Below are 9,327 nucleotides of genomic sequence, written 5' to 3'. Positions count from 1 at the left end.
ACCCTGCTGTACTCTTTCACCACAACTTTCTCTCGCTCTTACTGTTTCTGTTGTACCTGTATTTCAAAGGGGCCAGCCTTGTCACACTCTGTGTCACGCTGAATCTCCCCAAAATCTACGTTAAGGGTACACGTGTCTGTGGAGTGCTCAATCACTTAAACGTTAATTTCACGAGAAGGCTGTTCCGTTGATCGGATCAACTGGAACCCTCGTCGTCGTAACCAACGGAGTTCCAAGCGATATCTATGCACTCACATACGCACACACAGATTAGAGGGTAAAATATGGTTCTCTGAGGATACAACCCAAACCGCTTCACATCAAATGTCTATTCCCAGAGAACTATACATAATACTAGAACTTCCCCTTCTGTTCTGGTTTCTCCTCAGCAGTTTAAAATGAATATCAACGACATTGTATTTTCGTTCCTGTAGAGAGATTCTATGCACACGGCACCCTCCTACGCCGAACAGCAGACACAGCCTGCATTTTAAAACATAAACGAAGTGTATTGTGCAGCCAAACCACCATTTTGTACTGCGTTTTACTCATGAATGGCTAAATGAATAAATGCATAAATATATATATGAAGTAGACACGTACACACACAAACACACACACACAGATATATATATATATATATACATATACACAAACACACATATATACACATATATATATATACATGCATAAGTATACATATATGTATATATATAAGCATATGCTTATATATATCTACACATACATACACGTAGATAGATAGATAGATAGATAGATAGATAGATAGATAGATAGGCAGGCACACAGACAGACAGATAGATAGTTAGATAGATAGATAGATAGATATAGATAAAGATAGATAGATATAGATAGATAGATATAGATAGATAGATATAGATAGATAGATGTTTGCGTCTATGTATGTTACTGTGTTTGTGTACACGATGTTATATAGTTGTGTTTGTCTTTCTATTTCTGTTGACATATGTATGAGTGTCTGTGTGTGTGCAAGGTCCCTAAACGACGACGCTTAATGAAGAAATGTTAGAGATGTAACCGAATCTAATGTACTAATGCAGCCCACGTACATTTGTGGCCTGAATGTTTTAGCAAATTACTGGACAAAACAAAATGGCGTCGGTCAGTCTCGCGAGACTGTCGTAATGAACGCTATACTTATAATTGCTTGCTCGCTCTTTGCAATAGCCATTTGTATGTATATAATATTCATGTATATATATATATATATATATAATATATATATATATATATATATATAATATATATATATATATATATATACGTACTTATGTATGCATGCATACGTATATATACATATATATACACACATACACACACACACACATATATATATATATATAGATAGATATATAGATTTAGATATATACACGTACATATACATATATAGATATATACACACACAAGTATATTTATATATATATATATATATATATATATGCACATGAATATATATGCATATATATATACATACACACACTCATGCATATGTATGCATATTTGTGCGTGTGTGTGTGTGTACTAAAGTATGCATACAATTGATATATATATATATATATATATATATATATATATATATATATATATATATGCATTTGTATACATACAAAAATTATAAGCTTCCATATGTATGCATACATACGTATATGAATCAATGATCTGGTAGGATTTGTACAAATGGCCTAATGACCGATTGTGTTGGCCTTTCGGTTAAAGCTTTGTCAGTTCGTATCCAGCCCACAAGAGACGTGCTCTATGTCAATAACTCATGCTTTTCCAGTTATCGCCAGCGTAGGGAAGGAGGAACAGAATGAGAGAGAAAGAATCCGTCAACAATCTGCCATTTGGCAAGACATTAAATCACTTCTAAAGTTCACTGTTCAGCGTGGGCGGTGGAAAGATCTAGAACCATTAAAGCGGTGTGGCGTATGTTTTTGCTTTTTTGTTTTGTTTTTTACTTAACCAGAACTGTGTTTGCTAGAAGTAAAGTACTGAGATTGAGAGCTGGTTAAGACCTTATTGGCATGACTGTGCGAATCACATGGTTCCGGGTTCAGTCCCACTGCTTGGCACTTCGGGTGTCTTCAACTATAAACGCAGGCCGCTCAAAGCCAGTGTGAGTGGATTTCAGGAATGAAAACTGGAAGAAGCCCCGTCTCACTTCCCAATCACATGGTTCGGATTCAGCCCCACTGCTTGGCACCTTGGGTAAGTGTTTTCAACTATAACTGCAGGCCTCTCAAAGCCCGTGTGAGTGTATTTCAGGAATGAAAACTGAAATAAGCCCCTCGTAGCTGAGTTGTAAGAAGCTCGCTTCCCAAACATATGGCTATGGCTTCAGTCCCATTGAGTGGTGCCTGGACAAGAGTCTTCTGCTATGGCCAAGGGCCGACTAAATCTTATGAATGGATTTACTAGACGGATAAACTCTGTCGTGCATATATATGTGTGTCTGTCTGTCCCACACCACCGCTTGATAACCGGTGATGGTGTGTTCACGTCCTCGTAACTTAGTTGTTCGGTAAAAATGACCGATATGGTATGTACCAGGCTTTAAAATAAGTACTGGGATCGATTTGTTCGATTAAACCTTTGAACGTGAAACTCCAGCATGGCCGCAGTCCAATGAAAGATAAAAAGCAAATGGGTATGGTCTCTTGTTTTCGTGAAACAGTCTGGACATTTTTTAAATGTTAGAAAGCACTATCTTCACATTGTTATTATTCAACTTAGTATTGACAGCTATAGGAGCTCAAACAGGCAGGCTTCCGCACAGTTTCTGTTTACCACATTCACTCATATTGGTCGACGCGCAGCTATAGTAGAAGACGCTTAACCAAGGTGCCATGCAGTGGAACTGAACACGAAATCACGTGATTGCAATACGTGTTTCTTGACCACACAGCCATGCCTGCGCTTATATTTATATTTATCTACATACTGCTATGAAGGCGCGTGGCTTAGTGGTTAGGGCATTCCGTTCACGATCGTAAGGTTGTGAGTTCAATTCCCGGCGACGCATTGTGTCCTTGAGCAAGATATTTTATTTCACGTTACTCCATTCCACTTAGTCTGAACACAGTTGATTTCTTCCAGAAGGAAAGTAAGAGAGAAAAATCGACCCTGTTACATGACTGGTACTTTATTATTTATCGACCGCGAAATAATGCAAGACAAGATCGTTGTGTATAGCACGTTCTTTGACGCGGAGGTAAGGGGTTTGGCCTTGATTCCATGCATACTAAATACAATTTCTTTCAAGGGTTTATATGCCCTAAAATGTAACTATATATATAATCAATATACGGTGCAGGCTTATATATATATATATATATATATATATACACACACATAGTGAGAGAGAAAGGTAATGTTGAGTTCGGGGTTATCAACCACTCCTATATACATGTATATATATTGACTGTATTGTACTCGGGCTTACCAGCTACCACTTGAGATATATATATATAGGATATGTGGTGTTCGTGGTTACCAATTGTCTCTGAATATCTCTACGGACAGATAGATAGATAGATAGATACAGGGAGAGTTTTCAGGGTTATCAACTCGATATTTGAGCTGGAATGTCCTGACAAACCGCGTAAAATCCCGACCCCCCACAGGTGGCCAGTTACGTCCCGACTTCACACGTTGTGGGAAAAAATTGATTTATTAATTTTGAAAGTGGAGAATATTTAATATTCTACACAAAAAAAAAAATAATAATTACATTGCTTTAATAGCAACAATTTAATTATCGGAATTGGTAATTCGTTGTGTCTACATGCCATTGTTCCTGTTAACAACGAAAATAAGGCTCTAATTGTATAAGTCCATCCATTCATTATAATTAAGTTTAATTAGCAAAAAAACTATATCAGGATAGAGCGTGTTGTGATATCATCACACATTGCCTGCATGGAATTAAAAATGTGTCTGGAATCATATTATTATTATTATTATTACATTATTACTATCGTTGTTGTTTTTTCCTATCTGACAGATATAAAAATTGCAGTTAATTATTTTCCATGGAAAACAGTAATTCAATGACGGTTTTTTGATAAAGATCAGCTCAAAAAAATAATGCTTGCCTCCTCCAATTCTTTTATTTCTTTTTAGGCCCATTCTAATAGGTATGTTTTAACTGATTTTTGTACAGAAATTTATGATTTAATCTTATTTAAGTTCTTTTTGCGTGTGTAAATTTTAAAAAGAGCGCTTCCGGTTTAAGATTAAATTCTAAAAGCACATGTAGAGGATTTTAAAAGAAAATTCAAATGATGAAGACTGTTTCGTTTCTACTCCGTTTATAACTATCATGGCGGTTTCGTTTAGCGGCGTGACTTTGTGAGAATTAACGAGATTTTTACAGGTGATATTTTCTAGCTCTATCCCCAAATTTTGATTTTATTTTCTAACTTAGGTATTCCATTATCGACGCTGAAACTAATTTAAACAGGTATGATATTTAACTACTTGTTTTGTTTCTTTTTACGAAAATTTAACGTGAAATACATTTTTGCGATCAGTAAAAATGTTTTTTAAAAAGAAAGCCTACCCTTTTCAAGATTGCATCATGAAAACATTCGCTGTTATTATTAACTATATCTTCTAATGACAAGGAAGCTTCTTATCATTTTATTCTTCACTCGGTTTTACAGCCATTACGAAGATTTGATTTACCTGTGAATTTTCTGAGCTTTCCGCTAATTTACGAGATTTTAAGCAGCGATTTTCCAGCTCAGTACCTAAACTTCGCTTTTTTCCAATTTGTATACGTAATTATTGAAAGCAGCCTTTGTAAACTAATAATAAATAATTTACAGTCAGTTTAGTTTTGAATTAATAATGCTCACCTAAAAAAAACTAATGATCCCTAGAACCGTTACATAAATTTTCTATGAACTGAGATCAGTCTGATTTAAATTGTGAGCTGTAAAAAGTTCAATTAAAATTTTCAAATATAAAAAACCGTGATAAATCTAATTACACGTTAAGTATGTTGATATAATATTAGTAGTGTTATCAAGTACTTCGATTAAACTTATTTTGCATATGGTCCATTATATTATAACAACGGAAATTAAGGCAGGAACGCCATTTTTACGAACTCAATTACGTTTCAGCTGCCATTTGATTTTTTTTTTTTTTACATTTATGGAATTAATTAAAAAACACTCCACAAGAAAGTGCTGTGTGTGCTATTGATACTCCGTTGAATTAATTCTTGAGAGTGAAACTGGAAATATAGTAACATCTTTTGCGTTTCTTCTTCTTTTTTTTTTTTTACTTCTTTCAGTCATTGAATAGCAGCCCCAGTACATTTTTTTGTAAGCTTGGTACTTATCATTTTCTACTCTAGGCACAAGGCCCGAAATTTGGGGGGAGGGGCCAGTCGATTAGATCGACCCCAGTACGCAACTGGTACTTAATTTATCGCCCCCCCCTCCCCCCGAAGGAATGAAAGGCAAAGTCGACCTCGGCGAAATTTGAACTCAGAACGTAAAGACAGACGAAATACCACTAAGCATTTCGCCCTGCGTGATAACGATTGTGCCAGCTCGTACTCATTCTATCGATTTGTTTTTGTCGAAACGCTAAATTACGGAGACATAAACAAACCAAGACTGGTTGTCCCAGAGTGAGGGGAGATAACCCCCAACACACACATATATATCAGGGTAATCTCAAAAGTAAGGTCTCCAAAGCGCTGGAGACGTAGGGAAACTGTGCGTGCGGCTATTGGCAACACTGTTGTGTTTATGGTGCATGCGCCTGCTCCTGCAAGCGCCTTGATATCATGTTCAGTCTTGGCTTGGCAGTCGTATCTGATGGAGCTCCCGACTGACATTACCGCTAAGTGTGAAGTTCGCGCAGTTATTCAGTTTTTGAACGCAAAAGGCATTAAACCAAATGAAATTCATCTGCAATCAACGCATTTTGATTCCTGGGGTTTCCCGAAGCACCCTTCATAGGGTTTTGCGTGAAAAGTAGCCACGTCGGAAGGTTTGTGCAATATGGTTGCCCCGAATGCTCTCTGAAGACCATAAATGGCAACAAAGACCATAAAAGGGACATCATCACCCACCCACCTTATAGGCCAGACTTGGCACCCAGTGACTACCACCTGTTCCCTAAGATGAAAAAATATTTGGCCGGAACGCGCTTCAACAACGACGGCGAGGTGAAAGATGAGGTTCAACGCTTCTTCAACGACATGGCGGTGAGCTGGTATGACACGGGCATACAAAATCTGCCACAGCTCCTACTAAAATGCATCGAGCAAAATGGTGACTATGTAGAAAAATAGATAAATGTTCAAACTTTAAAATTATGTAAACATCATTGACAATGAACGTTTCTGAGATTTCTAAATAGTTTTGGAGACCTTACTTTTGGAATTACCCTCGCACATATATCTCTTCTTCTCTATATATAAAACTGAAATGCGTTTTTACCGCTTGGTTCGCTTTCAATGCCACTACATCCCGTCCGATTCGCTCCAAAATTTACACGGACATGTAGAATGAGGTGACGATGCGCGTGGGCTACCTTAGAAATCCCTATCTTAAAAGGTGTCGTTGCTAGGGGCCATCTTCCTACCTCACCCTATTTCCTCCAGTACTCTGTCACTCCTCTACATTTGACAATGCAACTACCGTTATTTAATGTAAAGTCTTCCTCAAATCACTCTCGCTATTTACTCTCTTCCAAGAACATTTTCACTCACTCTTAACTCTTACCTTCCTATACATTTTACTCATGTATCTATCAGCGTTCATGGACAGTAACAAATATTACATCGCCATCCCCATCGCCATCGCATTCTATTGTCTACCTGTCAACACACACACACACACACACACACACACACACACACACATATACATATATCTAATATTATATTTTTATTTTTATGTTTGCGTTTATTTTACTGTTTCATTTCCCTTTTAGTGGTTTCATCTCCAATTTATTTTTTACACCGTGCACACACACACACACACACACACAAACACACACACACCTATATGTGGGCCCCAGTACACACGAATGAAATCGGGTTCTCTTCATCAAAATGTGAAAAGGGGTCTACAATTATCATCGCCACAACTTATGTATGTCTTCCTCACTCACTCTTTTTCCTAATGATAATTATCATCGCCACCACCACCACCACCAACACACAATCATGACAATCTTTCTCTTAAAACAAATCATGTTTACGTTCCGACAAAACTCCTGCCGGTGAGCACCCTGGTCGTTTCAACGCTCTAACTACGAATGAAGTTGCAGCACTCATGGTCGATGAGGTCCATGGAAATCGTGACATAATCCTCCGTCACCGCGACGAAGACGTGACTTTTGTTTCAGAATTACACCGATGTTACGATTGCTTGCATTACCCTCTCCTTTTTCCTCATGGAGAGGATGGATACCACTTAGAAATTCAAAAGGTTGATCCCACAATTCTCACACTTCTTGACAAGAAGGTTTCCTGCAAGGCATTTTACGCCTATCGACTCATGGTGCGAGAAAACGATTTCAATTTAGTACTAAGGTGCCATTCTTTGACCAATCAGTTTTTGGTCGACATGTATTGTAAAGTTGAGTCCGAACGTTTAAAATACATTCGTTCTCACCAGGACCAATTAAGAGCAACAGAATACGTTAATCTAGAGGATGCAATTCGTCAAGACGGTGATGCAGACAACGTAGGAAAACGTATTATTCTTCCTTCAACATTTATTGGCTCACCTCGGTATATGAATAAACGAATGCAGGACGCAATGACATACCTCGGTAAGTTTGGAAAGCCGGACCTCTTCATTACATTTACCTGCAATCCTACCTGGCCAGAGATTAAAGACAATGTGTTCGCTGGGCAGCTGCCAGAGCACGGACATGACATTGTGGCGCGCGTTTTTCATGCCAAATTGAAGAAAATGCTATTTTTAATGAAAGTTTTGCATATTTTTGGCCCACTGTCTGCTTGGATGTATACTGTGGAATGGCAGAAGAGAGGTCTTCCACACGTTCATATGCTAGCCTGGTGTCACGATAGAATCCACCCTGTGGATATTGACAAAATTATATCTGCTGAGTTGCCCGATCAAAATGCTGATCGTCAGCTGCACAGCAGTGTGACAAAGCATATGATTCACGGTCCATGTGGTGACTTTAATCCGAGAAGTCCATGCATGAAGAATAAAAGATGTTCGAAGCGGTACCCTAGAGACTTTTGCGGTCAAACCTGCACTATGAATGACGGATATCCCATCTACCGAAGGCGTGACCCAGGTTTGGGTGGCCGCACAGCTACAATTAGACAACGGCTAAAAACATTCGATGTTGATAATGCCTGGATCGTTCCATTCAACCCTTTGCTTTCAAAACATTTAATGCACACATTAATGTTGAGTACTGCAGTTCGGTGAGATGCATACAATACCTCTGCAAGTACATTAATAAGGGCGATGATATGGCCGTGTTTGTGTTCAGTGATGAAGACCTTAGACATGACGAAATTAAACAATTCGTTTTGGGTAGGTATGTATCCTCCAATTATGCAGCGTGGCGCATTTTTGGATACGAGATTCATCTAAGCTCACCAACAGTTTTCCACCTGAATGTTCATTTACAGAAGAGACAGCTGGTTTACTTCACAGAGAAAAATGCACGTCAAGTCATTGAAAATCCAAAAGGGACTACGCTTACAGCATTTTTTAAATTGTGTTCAGTTGATGAGTTTGCTGCTACTCTCATTTACCCTGAAGTACCGGAATATTACACATACAACAACAATAATTGGAAGCGCAGGTCACATGGAACAGAACTTGACAATTGGCCTGGTGTTTCTAGGAAGAACGTCATTGGACGTGTGTATAATATTCATCCTACCAAACAGGAAATCTTCTTTTTGAGAATGCTACTTCATGTAGTTACTGGACCGAAGTCTTTTGCTGATCTTCGCACGGTTGATGGTATCATCTGCGCCACTTACAGGGAAGCATGTTTGAGGCGCGGAATTCTTCTCAATGACGACCACTTACACAGGACATTAGCAGAGGCCTCAAATTGTAAACTGCCATGGCAAATGCGTCGATTGTTTTGTAGCATATTAATCCACTGTAATCCCAGCAACCCTCTTAACCTTTGGGAATCGTTCAGACAGAGCCTATCAAAGGACATACAGGCTAATTTAGCGCTACCTGATGGCAACGACGATGTTTATAATGATGCATTAATCGACATGGACAGACACATCAGACGCTATGTTATACGCGG

The sequence above is a fragment of the Octopus sinensis genome, linkage group LG10 (assembly GCF_006345805.1).
Source record: "Octopus sinensis linkage group LG10, ASM634580v1, whole genome shotgun sequence".
NCBI lineage: Eukaryota > Metazoa > Mollusca > Cephalopoda > Octopoda > Octopodidae > Octopus > Octopus sinensis.
The sequence above is the reverse complement of the archived record's forward strand: the minus strand, read 5'-3'. Positions refer to the sequence as shown.